Raw genomic sequence first — 18,006 nt, forward strand, 5'->3', positions numbered from 1 at the left:
GCCAGTGGGAGCCGCGATCAGCTGAACCTGCGGACATGGCAGGTAAACAAACTAGCCCGGCCTGCCAGGGTGCTTACCCTAGCGAGCCGCATGCCAGAGGTTGCTGACCCCTGGTTTAATCTATGGGTAGCCTCTTATAAATGAGAACACTGTTTAGGAGAATATGTCTGCTGCTTCCCACAAGGGGGAAGCCTGCATCAATTATTATAGGGCACAATTTTTGTCTGAGCTTTTCAAGGTCTGTATTTAAACACGCTAGGCACGAATGTAAACTTCTGGTTCTAGGAGTACCAACCACACTTACGCTGTATGTACTTAAGAAGAATTCTTGCCAACAAGTAGATATTCACCCATGGAAATTTCTTACAGATTCATTAGATCAAGAAATTGGCTGGATTCTTGTTTCAGCATGGCTGAATTCAGAAACCACTTCTTTTTTCTCGAATTTTTCCCTTCTCCCCACCCCCAGCTATAGATAACTCAAATGGAGGAGGGGGAAATGGGTAGCTTATTGAAAGTACTGGGACTGATTCTTTACAGACTAGTCATTTACACTTATGCTAAATATTGCCATCTTAATACAGTAGGGCTTTACACCCATGTTGCACATGGTGGTCTTTTTTCATAGATTCATAGACTTTAAGGTCAGAAGGGACCATTATGATCATCTGGTCTGACCCCCTGCATGCTGCAGGCCACAAAACCGTCCCTACCCCTTCCCTTGACTCTGCTGTTGAAGTCCCCAAATCCTGTGTTTTAGTGACTTCAATTGGCAGAGAACCCTCCTGCTAGCGATCCCTGCCCCATGCTGCGGAGGAAGGCAAAAAACCTCCAGGGCCTCAGCCAATCTACCCTGGAGGAAAATTCCTTCCCGACCCCAAATGTGGCGATCAGTAAGACCCCGAGCATGTAGGCAAGAGTCTCCAGCCTGACCCCTGTTAGCCATTATACTATTTACCTGCCATTGCTTGGTATTCCTTGGCTAATATGTTTTACCATTAAACCATTCCCTCCATAAACTTATCTAACTTAATCTTAAAACCAGACAGGTCCCTCGCCCCCACCGTTTCCCTCGGAAGGCCGTTCCAATATTTCACCCCTCTGACGGTCTTGTGGTTAACAGTATTATCAACCTCCAGCATTCAGAAGTAGAGAGTCAGCCCTCATCCCCCTCTCTCCCCAATCATAGAATGGTTTAAAAAAAAAAAGAGAGCAAGCGAGCATGTAAATTTGGGGGTTTATTTGTCTTAGGTTTGTGCCTTTAGAGTATGTTTAGGTCATGTTTTCCAGTTTCTCTTTGGAACCATAGGGGCTAAAAATGGACTTTTGTTTTTTAATGAAAGCTGGGATTTGTCATGCAATCCCATGACTCCAGGAGCTGGAGCTTTGAGGAAAACTCCAAATATCACAGAACTCAGCCACACTGGGTATGCTGAAATGAATACTCCTTGACTCCCTAGAATAGGCAGTTGGGTACAGTGAGGGTGGGAGCTCAGGAAGGTACAGGTAGACCCACAGTTCTCTCTGGAATCTCAGTTTTTGTTATTTAAAAAAGCATGTCTCTAGCTGATATGACTGGGGGCTGGAGGGAGGAGAATCCTTGAAATGTGAAGCAAGTGTAACTGATACAGAAACCTCTACCTGAGTTTGCAGAGAGTTTGGAACAATGGCTTTGAGGTGTGAATAAGGGTATGTCTACATTTGAACTGGGAGGTGTGATTCCCAGTTTGTGTAGATAAATGCATGCTAGCTTTGCTCAAGCTTGTGCACTGAAAATAGTATTGTAGCTGGGGTAGCATGGGTGGTGTCTCAGACTAGCTTAGCAAGTACATACCAACCCAGACCCCTGCTATTTCTAGTATGTACCTCCCCAGACCTACACAGTTATTTTTAGCATATGAATGCAAGCAAAGCTAATGTGAGTATGTCTATAGAAGCTGGGAATCACACCTCCCTGCAAATGTAAATGTACCCTTTACTTGCTAGCTCAGGTGCCAACAAAGTCAACATTGTTAATTATTTCACTACTCCTCAAAGCAGGTATGAAAGGAGAGGATGAATCATGTTACTAAGAGCTACATCGGTGTTTGGCATGAAGGGTTAGCTGGGGCAAAAAAGCATGCAGATTTTATAAATGAAGATGTGTAGGCCTTTAACACATGCCAGGGGGGTTGGGAAAGGGGCACGATTGGTTTCATTTTCCTGAAGGCAGCTTGATTTTCTGAAAAACACTGCCCAAGAGAATTCTTGAATTTTGCTTTTCATCTTCAACCCACTGTCTTCCTTGGATATGGAGAGGGAGAGTCGTAAGATCAGTCAGAACATAGCAAAAGGATAGAGCTATTGTAACCAGCTTTGATTTGTAAATGTTTATGAAGCAACATAAAGCAATTATTGAGTGTCACAGTTACCAAGGTAACTGCATCTTTGACCCCTTTGTGGTCTCCTTTAGGGTACTCCACTTAGGTAATGGTGAGAAGCCGGAGAGCTCTCTCAAGGAGGGATCACATGGGGGGGAGGGGGGAGGGCAAGATTCACGCTGCAGACTCCTGCAGTTCATTGTGACTATCTCGGGACTGACTTTAGTGCAGCAACTTCCATCCTGTGCTCTCCGGGCAATGAGAGGGTCAACCAGCGAGCAACAAGCCTTCACAAAGCAAAGTATTACTTATTCAGAACAAAAGCATTATAGAGAAAATATCTCTTTTAAAAAACATGTTTCTATGCATGCCTAGCTTACAAGGGGTCATCATCTTCCACATGAAGACCCTGGCAGATTTCAAAGTACATCAGACCCTTTCCACAGGGTCTGTCACTCTTGGTCACAAGTTCATATCTGTGGTTTCTTGGAAAGTGTGTGTGATCACTTTATACGCTTTACTGTTGTTTGTTTTCCAAGCATCCTAAACTAAGTGAAACCTATATATGCTACTTCCCCCAGGGAGTGAACCTTCCACAGACTTGTTACCTGCATTAGTGATTTGCATTAATTAGCCCTTAGCGACCTTAGTCAGTAATACAATCACTAGCCAGCCCATAAAGATACATAAAACACTTAAAAAGTTGATATAATAGTCTTAGACAATTCCATGTGTCCAAAGCATCACAGCTGTCACACTGACCACAAAATTCCACTTTAGCAACAGAAGAGTAAATAAAAGTTCTTATGGGAAGTATTTCAGTTTGCCTTTCATCTTTGATGTTTGGAGTAGTGGGGGAAAAAGACATATCTGGTTTCAAGACTAAGCTTGATACGTTTATGGAGGGGATGGTATAATGGGATCGCCTAATAAATTGTCAAAGACAATTAATTAGTCTTGGACTACTAGTGGTAAATATACCCAATGGCTTGTCATGGGATGTTAGATGCGGTGGGATCTGAATTACTACAGAGAATTCTTTACTGGGTGCTGACTGGTGAGTCTTGCTCAGGGCTTAGCTGATCGCCATATTTGGGGTGGGGAAGGAATTTTCCTCCAGGGCAGATTGGCAGAAGCCATAGGGTTTTTTTGCCTTCCTCTGCAGCATGGGGTACGGGTCACTTGCTGGAGGATTCTCTGCACCTTGAAGTCTTTAAACCATGATTTGAGGACTTCAATGGCTCAGACACAGGTTTGATACAGGAGTGGGTGGGTGAGTGAGAGAGATTCTGTGGCCTGCATGGTGCAGGAGGTCAGATTAGGTGATCATAATGGTCCCTTCTGACCTTAAAGTCTATGATTTGGCAGGCAAAGTGTAAACACTGTGATACAGTATAACTGTGAAAGAACACCAGAAACCTGTATTCATTTTTAAAAGTCCACCTATTTAAGCCAAAAAAGTCAATGAGTGATGCTGATCACAATTATGGTGCAGCTCATACTGATTTTATTGCTGGGACATGGTTCATCATGAAGGAGCAACTGAAGCTTTGGCAGAGGCAGCTACAGTAGGAGAAAGAAATTAAAATATATACAAAAAGAACCACATGTGTTTGTGTGTGTGTACACACACACACACAGTTGAAGACCAAAGGAGTAATGGGAGAGTGAGAATGGAAAGGATACCTAATGAATTCCCCCTTCTACACCTGTACTCTTGCAGAGTCTACATTTGCTCTGTTGCTCCCATAGGAGAAGGGAAGGAATGGACCCCGCTTGGACATATTTATAAATGTGCTTTTTTTGTGGTTTCTCTTTTCCTTTCTTGGTACTGGGCCACTTACTCTCTGTTGCTCCAAATATGAGCTAGATGCAGCACAGAGTAGGATGCTGTCATGAGGCCAGTTGCAGATCACTGATTCTCAGCCATGCTGCAGTTTAGAGCAACTTGAATACTGCTCTGAACTGTGCCAGCTGGCTATGGTTACCTAGGACTGCTCTAAACCACACCCAGGCTGAGAATCTGGCTCTATGACAGCCTGTAAAACCTTAAGCTTATGCCAATAGGGGAAGATGGAGTAAGCCTCTTGCTGCCTGCCTAACTTCTGCTAGGGTTAGGAGTGAAGGACAAGAAAGCCAGAACTGTCTCCCTGGGCCTGTCACTGTTCACTGCACTTGAGCTTATGGCTTGGTCCAGTTATGTTTTTGATGTCATATGTCTCCAATCCTGATGGCTTAAAGCAGATGCATACTGTTTCTTTACCTTTTATTCCTTATATCATTACCCAAAGAATCACACTTCATTCTCAGATAGTCTGTCCCTGTACTACACATACTTTTGAAATACAGCATCAGCCTTACACCTCTTCTCCCTTTCTGTACAGAAGGATGTTCTATTTATAACTGTCAGTTGCTTAAAATGTGGTTTTCTAAAAGAAGTGTTGACATCTTCCTTTCTGTAGATTAGTGTTTCATCAGCATTGATTGTGTTTAAAGGGCTAATGTGTTTTAAAGCTCATGCAATATTAAGATGTTACTTCACTTTTTCTTTCTTAGACTACAGGAAGAAACAGACATTTTAACCATGCACAACAAATTCATTACAGTAAGTTGCTTCCATCTGACTCAAAAATTTATGGACCATAAGGGCTGAACTGAAAGGCTGCCTGGCTCTTTAGGTTTAGAGCTGGATTTTGGATGGGGTGATGCAAAAATGCAGTCTACTCCATATTCTTATTATAATGATTTGTAAGCATCTGTGTATCAAGTTTTTCTTAGAATGAAAGCTCATGTATTCACTTAGAAATCTCATTTTCAATATTAGCTACTGTGTATTAAGGTGTTTTGGTTGTTTCTAGGATTTTAACAGAGGGTATTACTTTCTAAAAATCTATTATTTCAGAGAAATAATCTCCAGCCATCAGTCCATATTTCTCAGATACAGTTAGTTACCATTAAGAATATTAAAGACATCAGTAACAATCACAATAGCAGGACATTCAAAAATTTTACTTTGAGATCAAGATTCAGGTCTGTTTAAAAAAAAATAGGTCAGCCTCTCCTCATTAATAAGCATGAGGCACATTAGTGCTAGAAAATGTTGCAAGTCCTGCTAGGAGCCTACATGGCTCATTAGCTTCTCATAAGTCATTTTATTTTAAGAGGAGTATATAAGACAACTCTAGCAAGACAATTTTCTGCTAAAAAATTGCATAGAAAGACATTTAATATATTTTTAAATATTGCATTTCATTTGTTTAGTTGCGTAGATGGTTGTCAAAAATCTCAGAAGATTAAACACGAGCCATGTATTCTATTGTCTTTTGAAACTCACTCATGCCTGCAGCTGAGACAAGGTGGCTGAGAAAATCTCTTTTATTGGACCAACTTCTGTTGATGAGAAAGAGACAGAAGAAGAGCTCTGTTATTTCAAGAGCTTGTCTCTTTCACCAGCAAAAGATGGTCCAATAAGAGATATTACCTTCCCCACCTTCTCTCTCTAATATCCTGGAACAAACTTGGCTACAACACTACTGCATGCAGTATGTATAGTCAGTGAGGCATATGAAAGATGGATTGTGCATCTCATTAGGAGCAACTTTACATGTCTTTAGAATTAAATACTAGTCTTGTCACATCGGCCAGTTTGCAACCTCCCATAAATGCAATTGCCTGTACTGCTTCCTAAACAGTTCTTGTATGGCACACTCTCAGTTGAGTACATTTCAAACAGAGTAATCTGATTGCTGAGAGTTAGATTAATAAAACTAATGTTTAGAGACTTGCTGAAATAAAAAGAACTCAATGATTTCAGCTCTTTGAACATTAATATTTCAAATAATTGTACCTCCACGATAGGGAAAAGGGTATTGAGACAGCGTGGGGATACATCTATGTCAAACTGTGAACTCCATGTTTGAACTCATTTTGTTTCAGGGGCTCTACTTTGTACTGTAACTTTCATTTTGGACTGTCCCCTTTGTGTTGTATTGCAACCTCCTTTGTGGATTCTTTAGCACATCCATTTTGTAGCAGGGGCTTGCCACCTAATAGAAACACTATGTCTGAGAAGCTGACAGAGCCATCAATGTTGAATGACTCCCCTTCTGGAAAATGAGTTTTCTATGGGGAGGGCTAGAAGATCATAAGGACAGCCATCCTGGGTCAGACCAATGGTCCATCTAGCCCAGTGTCCTTTCTTCTGACAGTGGCCAGTGCCAGGTGCTTCAGAGGGAATGAACAGAAAATCATCCAGTATGCCATCCCTTGTTGTCCACTCTCAGCTTATGGCAATCAGAGGTGAGGGACACCCAGAGCATGGAGTTGCATCCCTGACCATCTTGACTAATACACATTGATGGACCTATCCTCTATAAACCGATCTAATTCTTTCTTGAACCACGTTATAGTTTTGGCCTTCACAACATTCCCTGGCAACATGTTCCACACACGGTGAATTGTGTGAAGACAAATACTTCCTTTTGTTTGTTTTAAGCCTGCTGCCTATTAATTTCATTGTGTGACCCCTCATTCTTGTATTATGTGAAGCAGTATATGACACTTTCTCCACACCAATCAGAATATGATAGAGGTCTATAAAAATCACCTCTTAGTCATCTCTTTTCCAAGCTGAAAAGTCTCAGCCTTTTAAATCTCTCCCCACACAGCAGCTATTCACTGACTTTGAATAACTCTTTACACAGAAGCAGATTCAGGTAGGGGGACTAGAACCTGAAACTCCTCCAGCTGAAGCACATGGACATAAAGGGGCCAAATACTGTTTTTAAAAGAGAGGTGCTTTTCTAAGCAAGAAGCCAGACCACCAACACAGGCGAAAAGACCAGGCTACAGAAGGCTGCCTAGCCTAAGGATACTGACCAACTGCAGAACTCCTAGGAGGGGTGAAATCAGATTTGGGGCATTGAGGTCAGGACTGTTTGTTATTTTCCTAATAACTGTCACTCTCAAGGGTGCTTTAAACATAGAGTGTCTATAGTTAACAAAATACCTTTGCTAAGCCTTTCTTTATTGCTTGCCTTCCATATTGTCCCTGAAGGTGTTAATTGAGAAGCTCAGAGAGCCCACAGTGAGGGTGATGGAGTGTGTAAGCAACTGGGGTCTTGGAGGGGCTGGGGCACTGGTTTTGAAGTCTAAGGAGGCTATACTGAAGTTCCCACTGCCCAAGAAAGGGGCATCAGACAGAGTCCACATCTAGGAGTATGCTTGAGAGACTCAGAGCTAGAACCAGTAATGTCTAGTCACCACCCAGACCCAGTAGAACTTAGAAGCACATGAGCCAGAGATGAGGTCCACTCGCAGACAGGGGCCTATCCAGAGGGTAGATGGGGCCAGGTTGTGACAAATATTACTTCAGACTTTGTTGGAGAATTAACAAGTGTCTCAGCTAAATGAAAGCTTGCAATACTTTTTCTGCTATCCTTCTGGGTTAAAAATCTAGCTACTCTCTACCAATGTTTCCACGGGATAAAATGGATAAACTTTCTTTATGTATATTGTTCCCTATAGTGCTGGCTCTGAAGGGCATATTGTGAAATGGCAGTGGTAGATTGCTGAGCTGTGCGAAAGTACAACAGCAACTGGAGTTGGTGAGCATGCACCACACCCAAACAGCTCAGGTGGAAGTTTTGGCTTGTGGGAGGGATAAGACAAGTAAAGCGATGGAATTACTTTCATATGTAGAAAAAATAGCCTGCTTTCAGGTCACTGGCTTGGCAGCATAGGAAAAGCTACATACACATACTCCCACCCACTCTCATTGAGCTAGCACACTAAAAATAGTAGTGTAGCTGTAGTCATTTGTGCAGTGGTGGCACGGGCTGGTCACCCCAAGTACAAACTGGCTGGACCCCATGAGTACGTTCTTAGGGCAGCTAGCCTGTGCCACTGATAACTGCTGCCCATGCCACTGTGTCTACACTATTATTTTTAGCATGTTAGCTCCATGACAGCTAGCATGAGCATGTCTATGAGAGCTGGGAATTTACACCCCTAGCTCCAAGTGTAGATATAACCTTAATATCCCTTCTAATACCCTCTGCAGAGGAACAAACAAACACCACCACTCATTATAAAAAACAGATGGGTCATTTCTAGTACTGATGTCTACACTGCAATTAAAACCCCATAGCTGACCCATATCAGCTGACTTGGGCTCTGGAGCTCTTTAATTGCAATGTGGATGTTCAGGCTCTGTCTGGACCCCACACTCTGACACCCCACAAAGGGAGGGTCCCAGATCTCAGGCTCCAGCCGGAACCCAAACATCTGCACAGCAATTAAACAGCTCCTTAGCCCAAGTCAGCTGACAGGGACCAGCTGTGGGTTTTTAATTACAATGTAGATATACCCCAAGAATCTCACCATCAGAGATACACCACCTTCCTCTCTGGATATCAAGCATAAGGGGCATGGCAGGATAACTGCTGGAGAGACTCTAAAGGACAATTTCTGCATATGAAATAGGTCTGAGCTGCAACGTTCAGATCTAGATCTGGGCCTAGAATTCAAGGGTCTGAGTTCAGTTTATTATAAACATCAGCTGTAAAAGTCATTTTAACTTCAGAAGAGTTTGGATCCAGGTATTTTGGTCTGTGCTGGGGGGCAGGAGGGAAGAAGCAGGGCACAATTTTTCTCCTTCATGTTGCCATTCAGTAATTTGTATGCTCACACCTTGGTTTTACTATGTCTAAAACAGGACAGTGTCCTCGTTGTATTATATTTTGTTGTTGATCTTTGATTTTTCTCTGAAGAGGAAAACAGGAGATATTTTAAATTACATTTGGCTGAACTCATTTACGTGAAATAAGATTCAAATTTTCACCCAAAACTTTAAACAAGTTATTTCTGAGATTCAGAAAGTTTAAGTAGTTCCCCCACTCTCTATGTATATGCATGCACAAATCTACAAAGCCAAGAGGTTCAGACAAACAACTAGGTGCTGAATAGGAAATAATCAAACCATGGAGTCTTTTGAAGTTTATTAATTTAAAGTCAGGTTATGAAAAAACACTTGAAAACATGCCTCTTCTTTAGAATTGTGGTTAAACTTAGTAGTATACCATGTATAATATAATACAAAACATCAGGATTACTTTGCATGAAATTTAAGGATAGTTTCTTTTTTCTGAGAATGTGTTGAAAGCCAAGTTTCAGAAGTTGCCCTACTTAAACTCACTTCACATAAGGGTAGCCTACTTGCATCTGATTACTTCTCCAAACTAGCACACACAACACAAGAATCTTAAAGGAAAAAGCACTGAATAGGAAAATGATTCTCTTGCTTGGAAAATTATTCCTGCGGCTTGCACAGTATTAGGGCAGCAATTTTACCATTTGAGATTGAACACAAAATGAGAGTAAAAGCCTTTGTTACTACATTATATGTATATTTAAGGGACTTTATGTGGATTTTTGGAGAGGTGCAGCTCTCTTTTCTTCTTCTCTCCCATCACTTCAATTCAAGAGTGGGAGAGAGGCATAGCTCAGTGGTTTGAGCATTGGCCTGCTCAATCCTTGAGGGAGCCACCTAGGGATCTGGGGTAAAATCAGTACTTGGTCCTGCTAGTGAAGGCAGGGGGCTGGACTCGATGACCTTTCAGGGTCCCTTCCAGTTCTAGGAGATGGAATATCTCCATTAATTGAGAAAAACAAAACAAAAAAAAACTGTGCTGGGTTCCTGGAGAAAAAACGAAACATGAAGGTCCAGATCCTCAGTCAGTGTAAATTGGAACTTAGGAAAGCTCAGCTAGATACAGTACACTCTCACTAGAACACACTTCATTACAAACTTTTGCCTATAATGAACCTGGTCCCTGGATCCCAACAACAGTTAAAAAGAGGGGGAAGGGAGAAAGGGAGAAAAAAAAAAAGAAAGGAGGTTGCACATATGTGCACAAATTTTATCCACTGAAGCTGGAACCCTGCCACTACGGGGACTGACAGTGCAGAGGTCACCTAAAAATCACCCTCTGTGACCAACTTGTAGCCTTAGTTATTATTAATAATTATTAATTAAGTTAACACCTTTATCCAAAGCCACCTCATTAATTTACTCCAGCAGTTTATGGTCCATTTTGATTGCCCTTTTGCTATAACAAACCCCTGGCAATAAAAGAAAAAAAAGGCTTGGATCCCAAAACATTCATTATAGCAAAGGTGTACTGTACAAAGAAACTTGCAGAGGCAGAAACTCTAAAAGTTAGCCCATGCTTTATGAAATACTTCACTCTGACGGGGTTTGCCCCATCACAGCCATTGCAACTCAAGAAGCCCTTAAAAATATTGAAATCTCCTGTAAAAGAGATCTGCACTTTCCGGGCTAGTGAAAGTACAAATAGGAGGCCTCCACATTCTGCAAATTGGTGCAAAGACTCAGGGTCCTATGCACCTCATCACTAACCTCATAATGATCAGGTAGCATTAATAGCAAAGATGGTTTCCATATGCAGCTAATGAAATTTTGCTCTTTCCTCCTGGATGAAGATTTATCCACAGCAATCTACTCATTTGTCACCCCCACACTACTTTATTGCAATTCACTGCACCTAGGACTGAAGCTAAATGCAATGCAAAGGCTCCAGCTGGTGCAGCGTGAAGTTGTTTGCTTTCTCAATGGGACAAGCCATGAACAGGTCATCCATATGCTCCAATCCCTACATTGGCTCTCAGCCCACTTCCATTATCAGTTCAAGGTCTGAGTCCTCTTCATCTAAGCTACCAATGAATCAGGACCAAGCAAAATCAATGCTCATGGCTCCAACTATGACCCAGCAAGGTCAGAAAATACTGGGGGGACGGTTAAACCAAATAACCACAAACTTTTCAGCTCAAAGCCAAAACAAAGAGTTCAATATTTTACTTACCACCAAAAAAACCCATCCAACCCACCAAAATTTTGCTTCCTAACAAAAAGAAAGCAATTGTTTCCCTAGGAAAGCAGATACTTAACATGAACATTTGTACATATTTGCTTAGCACTAATAAATACAGCTTGCAAAGCCCATGAGGGAAAGCATTCCTGGACAAGGCATTCAGAGGAACATCCAGAGACCAACAGACTAAGCCAGAATCTGACCACCTTCAAAATAACCTGGAAGTTCCTTCTCTTTTACAAAGCATTTCCACCATAATAGAATGGTGGGTTTAAAAACAAAATTAGATGTATTCCCCAGGAAGTCTCTTGTAAAGAGGGATGAGAGAGAAGGGGAGGATGTTCTCTGAAGTCTTCTAGGATCTCACCATGAAATTTAATTTACCTGTATAAAAAAAAACCAAAATTTGATACCACAGTGATGATTAATATAGAAAATCTAACTAAAAGTTTTCTATCAGTATTTCTGACCATTACAAGTGCCTTTCTATTTCTTATGAGTCCTTGAGGTTCAGGGAAAACCCCTATTCCCAAAATCTCTTACAAAGCTGATAATAAATTAATAAAATTAGTGGTGCAATTCTGTTTCAGATTACATAGGAGGCCAGATTTGGTCCCCATTTAGTAAAGTGTCAACCCAGAGTAACTGGGCCCAAATCTGATCTCATTTATACCAGTGTAATTCCTCCATGGCTGTATCCTGATTTACACATGAGATCAGAATCTGGGTGCTAATGTATAAGTATGATATATACCCGCTTTTCAAAGAAAGAATAAAGGAACAAAGAAAGGACTAGATAGTAGTATTCCAAATGGGATTTTGTTGTTGACTGATAAAGCAAGGTGTATTCTTGTTAGGCAATTGGCTGCAGTGAGTATAGACCCCAACTAAATTGTAGTGCTTGACAGAGCGCCTGTAATAAATAGGATATAACAAACACCATAGACCGGTGCACAGGAACAAGAGCTTTTGTCCAAAGCAAACTACCTTATAGGAAGCATTAAACTTCAGAGAAGAGACCAAATATCTGATACAAACATCCATATTCAGTCACTGGGCTGCTGTGTGATTAATCACATCAAACTAAAAACTAGAGAAATGGCACCTCAGTATTAACACAGTTTTGCCAAATCAATCTCCACTGTCACTGAAAACTCTGACCAAGTCACTTAGGGCCAGATTTTTTTTACAGCTTGTTAGGTACCTGGGTGCTTTTCCAAGTCCCACTAGAAACCTATTTGCATCTTTAGGTACCTAATGAGCTTTGAAAATGTGGCACCCTTATCTGGTTCCGCTGTACAATTATGGTTCTTTAATGTAAATATCTGACTAAAAAGTAAAGGCTTGTTCCGATTTCCCTGCAGGGGTGCTCTGAGGGGAGAGGCCACAAGAGGTGCCTTCACCAGGTAGGGTTTCATCTTGCAAGGCGGTCTATCTCCAGACCAGTAAAACATAGAAGCACACGATCGACTTTAAGCACTTGAATATTTCCACTGAAGTGGGATGAGACAGATGTTTCAAGTTAACCAGGTGGTTCATGACCAGAGTGCTGAGCACCTTGCAAGATCAAGCCCCAGTACACTTCTGCAGGAGACAGCCAAGATTTGATGGCCTGAGTCCTCAGAATGCTAGTGCCTTTACTGCTCTAGACACCCCAAAGGGGGGGTTCTAGATGAAAGCTCAGACTTAGAGACCAGAAGGCCATACAATGTCATCCAATGATTCCTTCACTAAGTCCAGTCAGGTGATGGCCCTTGCTCACACTGCACACCAGCTGGCCTGTTAAAAGATGCAGCACCAGCTCTGCCTGTTAAAAATTGTTCCCACTCCTCTGTGCCTCTGAATGAACTAAGCCAAACTCTGTTCTCAGTTATACTGGCATGCACCAGGGGAACTCTAGTGAAGTCAGGAAGTTATTTCAGATGGAATTGCAGAGTTAACAGAGCAGAATTTGGTCCAACTTCTATAGCTACTACCACTTTCCAGCACAACTCAAGCTTCTTAAGCAAGAGAGTCCAAAATGTTTACATGATGGATGTTAGTTCATGCCAGCTACAAATCAGCAGAATAGGCTCTCTCTCATTCTCCAGCACTGTATCACACTGAAATTGAATGGTTCTAGCCAATCACATTGCAGAGGCATAGTCCAATATCTGACTCACAATGTGTGGGACGTGTTAGTAACCAGGCAGTATTCAGATTCCTACACTCGGATTGGTTTTAGCACTCCGATTTCAGCATTTGTGCTATTCCCAAATGCCTCAGTTTAGCCGCCAGTTAGAACAAGCAAACATTTTAGAGTCAATTATAGTAGGTCTGATGAAGTAATTGAGACTGACTGTATGCAACTGCTGTATTGTAAGATTATACCATTGTTCTTTTCTCAAAGTATGTTTACATATGCATTTGGGAAACAATAGAAAACAAGCAAAGAAAACCCTATTTCTCACATATTTAGGTATTAAGGCTGCCATTTTCAAAACTGCCTAAAGGATTAAAGAAGAATGAGGTGTCCAAGTCTTGTATGTGGCTCTGAAAATCTGATTCTAGGAGCTTTAATCATCAGTGTTGTCCTGGTAGGACTATATTTTCTGATCTGTGTTTGGTGGAGTCACATTCCATAAATTGAGACAAATTTTGTTTCAGCCAAGCTGTTTCACTAGCCCAGGACACAATTTTTACAGAGTAGCCTATTGCCTGGCCCGCAGAGTCAGCTGGCTTGACTAGGGGTTATAAGTGGCACCTCACAAAGTTGTGTGGCATTGTGTGGGGAGAGGAGTCTGTCCACTGTGCCCCCAGAACAATCATGCCCAAATATGAGCAGATACAGATGTAACTTCTTTATCTGAAAAAAGAGTTGTTTAAGATTAATCAAGAGAAAAATAAATCTGGAAGCCATTTTTTAAGCAGAAAGCAAATATGTATGAAGTTGGCATAATATCAATATGACCAGGTGGATTTTGTTCACATCTTCCACATAAACACTACATTCAACTTTAAGGTTGAGACCAGGCAAGAGAAATGTCAGCCAACAAGCCTCATCGAGAAGTTCATCCCAGTCTCTCACAGCACACACATGCCAAATGTGGATTCTTCTAGTCTGCCCGTTACTTTCTCTATAATAGGAGCAAATGGCTGTGTTAATTCACGTCTTCAATCCTATCTGGGTTAGCTTTGTCAGTTCTCTAGGTCCCTTCCAAAAAGAGGCTTCTGCTCATATTTTCTGATCCTACATCATCACTCTGGGAAAAAGCCTGATCTTAGTCTCCATCCCTCATTCTCTGCAGATTTCACTTCCCTCTTGCACATGCCAGGCAAAAGACAAAGGGCCCAATCTTCAATTGAGGTAAATTGGCTTAACTGCATTGATTATAATGGAGCTACACCAGTTTACACACTGCCTTAAGCAGGCATATTTGTGTAGTGTTCTTGTGCTTCATCTCTACAATTCTCCTTTTCCGGCTGCTGAATCTTTCTAAAGTTGGTTACACGTTTTAATCTTTTACTAATCAATTAAAGCGACATACAGTATTTACACTATCTTTGCCTCACTCCCACACCCTTTCTCTCTCATTATCTAACAATGTCTTCTGAACTCTGAACTGCTTAGTGTGACACTTCTACTTCTGTGTTGCACTGCTTCTCACTGTCTTCCCAATTCTTTCACACTAGGCCTCAGTGTGTAATGTAGTTTAAAAAAAAAAAAAAAAAAAAATCTACCTTAGGATGTTCCCCCCTCCCTTCTTACTTTCTGCTCACAAAGCTTCTCAAATGTCTCTGCTCTGGAAACTTCTAACTATCTGTAAATAAAGCTGGTAACCTAGCAACATCAAGTGAACATATTTTCCCTGTTGAATTACACTGGGCACAATCAGATCAGCTTGTTCTATTTTGTGAAGCTTTAAACACTGTCTCCCAGGTACAGGTACATATATTTCACATATGTTAGCATCACTCAATTTGAAACATGCGTTCACAGATTTTTTTTTAGCTCCTTGGGGGTGAAGTGGGGCTTTCCCATGAGCCCAGAGCAAAAATGTGAAGAGCAGCCCAGGATGCAGATTTTTACTCCTGGGTTCCCCTTGCTCCATGGAGAAGTGCGCTGAGGCACCTCTATACCTAGTGTAGCATAAATGCCCTAGAGCATTGACCCGACTCTTTGGCCAGTGCATTTTGGGGTAGGATAAAAACAAGGCTCCACCCATTTCCTGCCCCATCCCACCCACAGGCATGAAGCAGGTGTGGCAGCTCTGAGGAGACTATATCTCCCCCAGGCTGCCACCCACATTATTATTAGGTAGCCTATGCAGGGATGCAAGGGTGTGTGTGAAAGGGTCCACTCCCCACCTCTGCCATCTAGTCGTCAGGCAAGGGAGCAGAAGGCACTCTTCTATCTTGGCACCACCTGTTGACAGATTGTCCCTGCCCTACAGTGGTCTGCCCCCTTCTGTGACTCAGCCCTCCAGATGGGTCACAAGTTGTTTCCATCCTTTCTGGAATTTGGGAGCAAGCCTCCCAGCCTGAGTGGACAGATTCAAGCTAGCAGGGCTTACACTAGTCCTCCTTGGGCTTCAGAACCTGAGCTCCAGCTCAAGCCATAACTTCAAAGTGCTGCATACAAAGCTATTTCTAGAGCACTGGTATGATCCCTGCTAGCCTGAGTCTGTTGGTCCAGGCTGGGAGACTCAAGCCAAAATATTGCATAGACATATCCAAAGCATTGCACAAAGGCTAGTTAAACTTCACCAAGCCAAATTCCCAGAATCAGGACTCCCTGATCAGGGTCTTGCTACTCCTGGCTGCCTAGTAGCAGGTATAGGCTTTTCACCACCATCCCTGTCAGGGGTGGGTAGAGGATACCTAGCACACCCTCTCCAGCAGATTTTAAGCCACATCCCAATGGTACATAGCTGAGTCCTGCACCCTGGGTCACTTCCTACCAGCCTCTCCACACAACAGGAAACAGCAAAGACATAACAAAATAAATCAAATAATAAGTCTCCAACCTTTCAAATGCCTAGCATCCTTTGCCCTCAGCAAGTTGGGTAGACCAACAAGAGGCAGAAGCCCCAGCAATTAGACCTCTCATAGTACTCTTTTTGCAGAGCTTCAGAGTATGGATCCATTTACGTCCACTAGCTACTTGCAAGTGAGCTACTCTGGTCACCTTTTAAGCTCCTCCTCCAGCTTGTGCATGCATTTCAGGTGTGCTGGGGTGGAGCTACCTAGACCCAGAGGCTCCTTAGCCCCTTCCTCTTCGGTGTGGGGGTTTGTACACCTCATCCCAGGGTGTCTTATATCTATTCATTCCTCTGTGCAGCAATCCGAACTGAGCCATCGGTGCTTTCTTTACAGATCACTTCTTTCATACCAGAATGATATCTAAGCAAAGTTCTCCATCTGTACCATACTATATGCAGCCTATTGGCTTGCCATCCTTTGAATGTGGTTTTATTTTGTGTGGGAACAGAAACTTTACTAAACTTTCCAGCTGCTGAATCACTACCTCACAAAGGGAACTCTTTGTCCTGCATTTTTAATTAACCTTTTTTAGACTGAACAAGTTTGACTGGGTGATAAATGAGTTATTCCAGCATAATGTTATCACAAGCTAGAGTCTGTGATTCCAAACACAAAAATAGCTCTGGCATCTTTCTCCCCTCTCACTGATTAGTCAGTACGCGGCAAGAAATCAGCCTTTGTTTAGTCTTTGCAAGCTGAGCAGTTTTTATTTAGGGAAGTGGTATGTCTTTTTTTCAGTTTAATGCAGCAACAAAAATAAGAGATTAGTCAGGAGGGTGAACCTGGGAAAACCCACTCGATATCCAGTAAGATTTAAATGAATGGAGAAGCTGACTGTAGACATTTTGAAACAGCTCTATCTTTAGTTGTATATTAATATAACTTTTTCCACCCAATTTTAAGAAAGCCCAAATTCTACTGTCAGTTTTCACTGCTAGAAACACTGATCCATGACCGGAGTCAAGGAACTATGTTTAAACTTGTACACTCAATTCTGGCTGAGAATTTGGACAGACCTAGGACAGAGAATGATTTATAATCCCAACTATACCATTGTTTGGGCTTGTCTGCACTGTTTAAAGCAAGTCTGATTCAACTTCCTTAAGCTGGTGCACAGACTGGTATGGTTGGGAATTGGGACCATAGATTATAGAAATGAAAGACGAATGCTTTAATTCTCTAGGTTCTAATTCCAGGTTCTGGGAACTAAAAATGTTTGTGTCATAAATAATTGTATTTGTTTGTCACTCTTTGCTGTCCAAAGCTAGCAAAGCTTTCTGTTCAGTAAAATCATTGATTGCCACACTGGATTGCCACCTGAGCAACAGAATGCTGGGACATCCCTCTTTACTGGGATTGTTCCAATTTGGAGTCACTGTGGTGTCCTTCTTGGTTTTGTGGATACCAAGGTTTTGATCCAGTTTCAGTGAAACTATAGGATATCTAGCCACCCAACAAGCCATTCACCTCTTTCCTCCCTCAGTTTTGCAAAGCATTATTACCATTGGCCATCTCTCATCCCAGCAGCTACCTTTCATGCTGTCAGCCACCATCCAGCTACTAACTGGAAGTCATACCTGCTTCCGGCTACAGCTGAGAGAAGCTAAGATGAAAGCTATGCTAGGAGGGCTATAGCAATGGTAGCTCCTTGCCCAGTGGGAAGGGGACTTGGAGGCCTGTGAAAAGCTTCAGGCCAAGGGAAGACAAGGGAAGGGAGAGTGGAGAGGTGGAAG

The 18,006-nt window shown here is 42.1% G+C and overlaps 1 protein-coding gene across 3 annotated transcripts in view; it reads right to left on the reverse strand.

Annotated features, from left to right (window-relative positions):
- LOC101943306 (uncharacterized) overlaps positions 1-18,006 on the reverse strand; it is a 146,538-nt gene that overhangs the window by 71,234 nt on the left and 57,298 nt on the right. The window lies entirely within an intron of this gene.

Source organism: Chrysemys picta, chromosome 5 (genome assembly GCF_011386835.1).
Source record: "Chrysemys picta bellii isolate R12L10 chromosome 5, ASM1138683v2, whole genome shotgun sequence".
NCBI lineage: Eukaryota > Metazoa > Chordata > Testudines > Emydidae > Chrysemys > Chrysemys picta.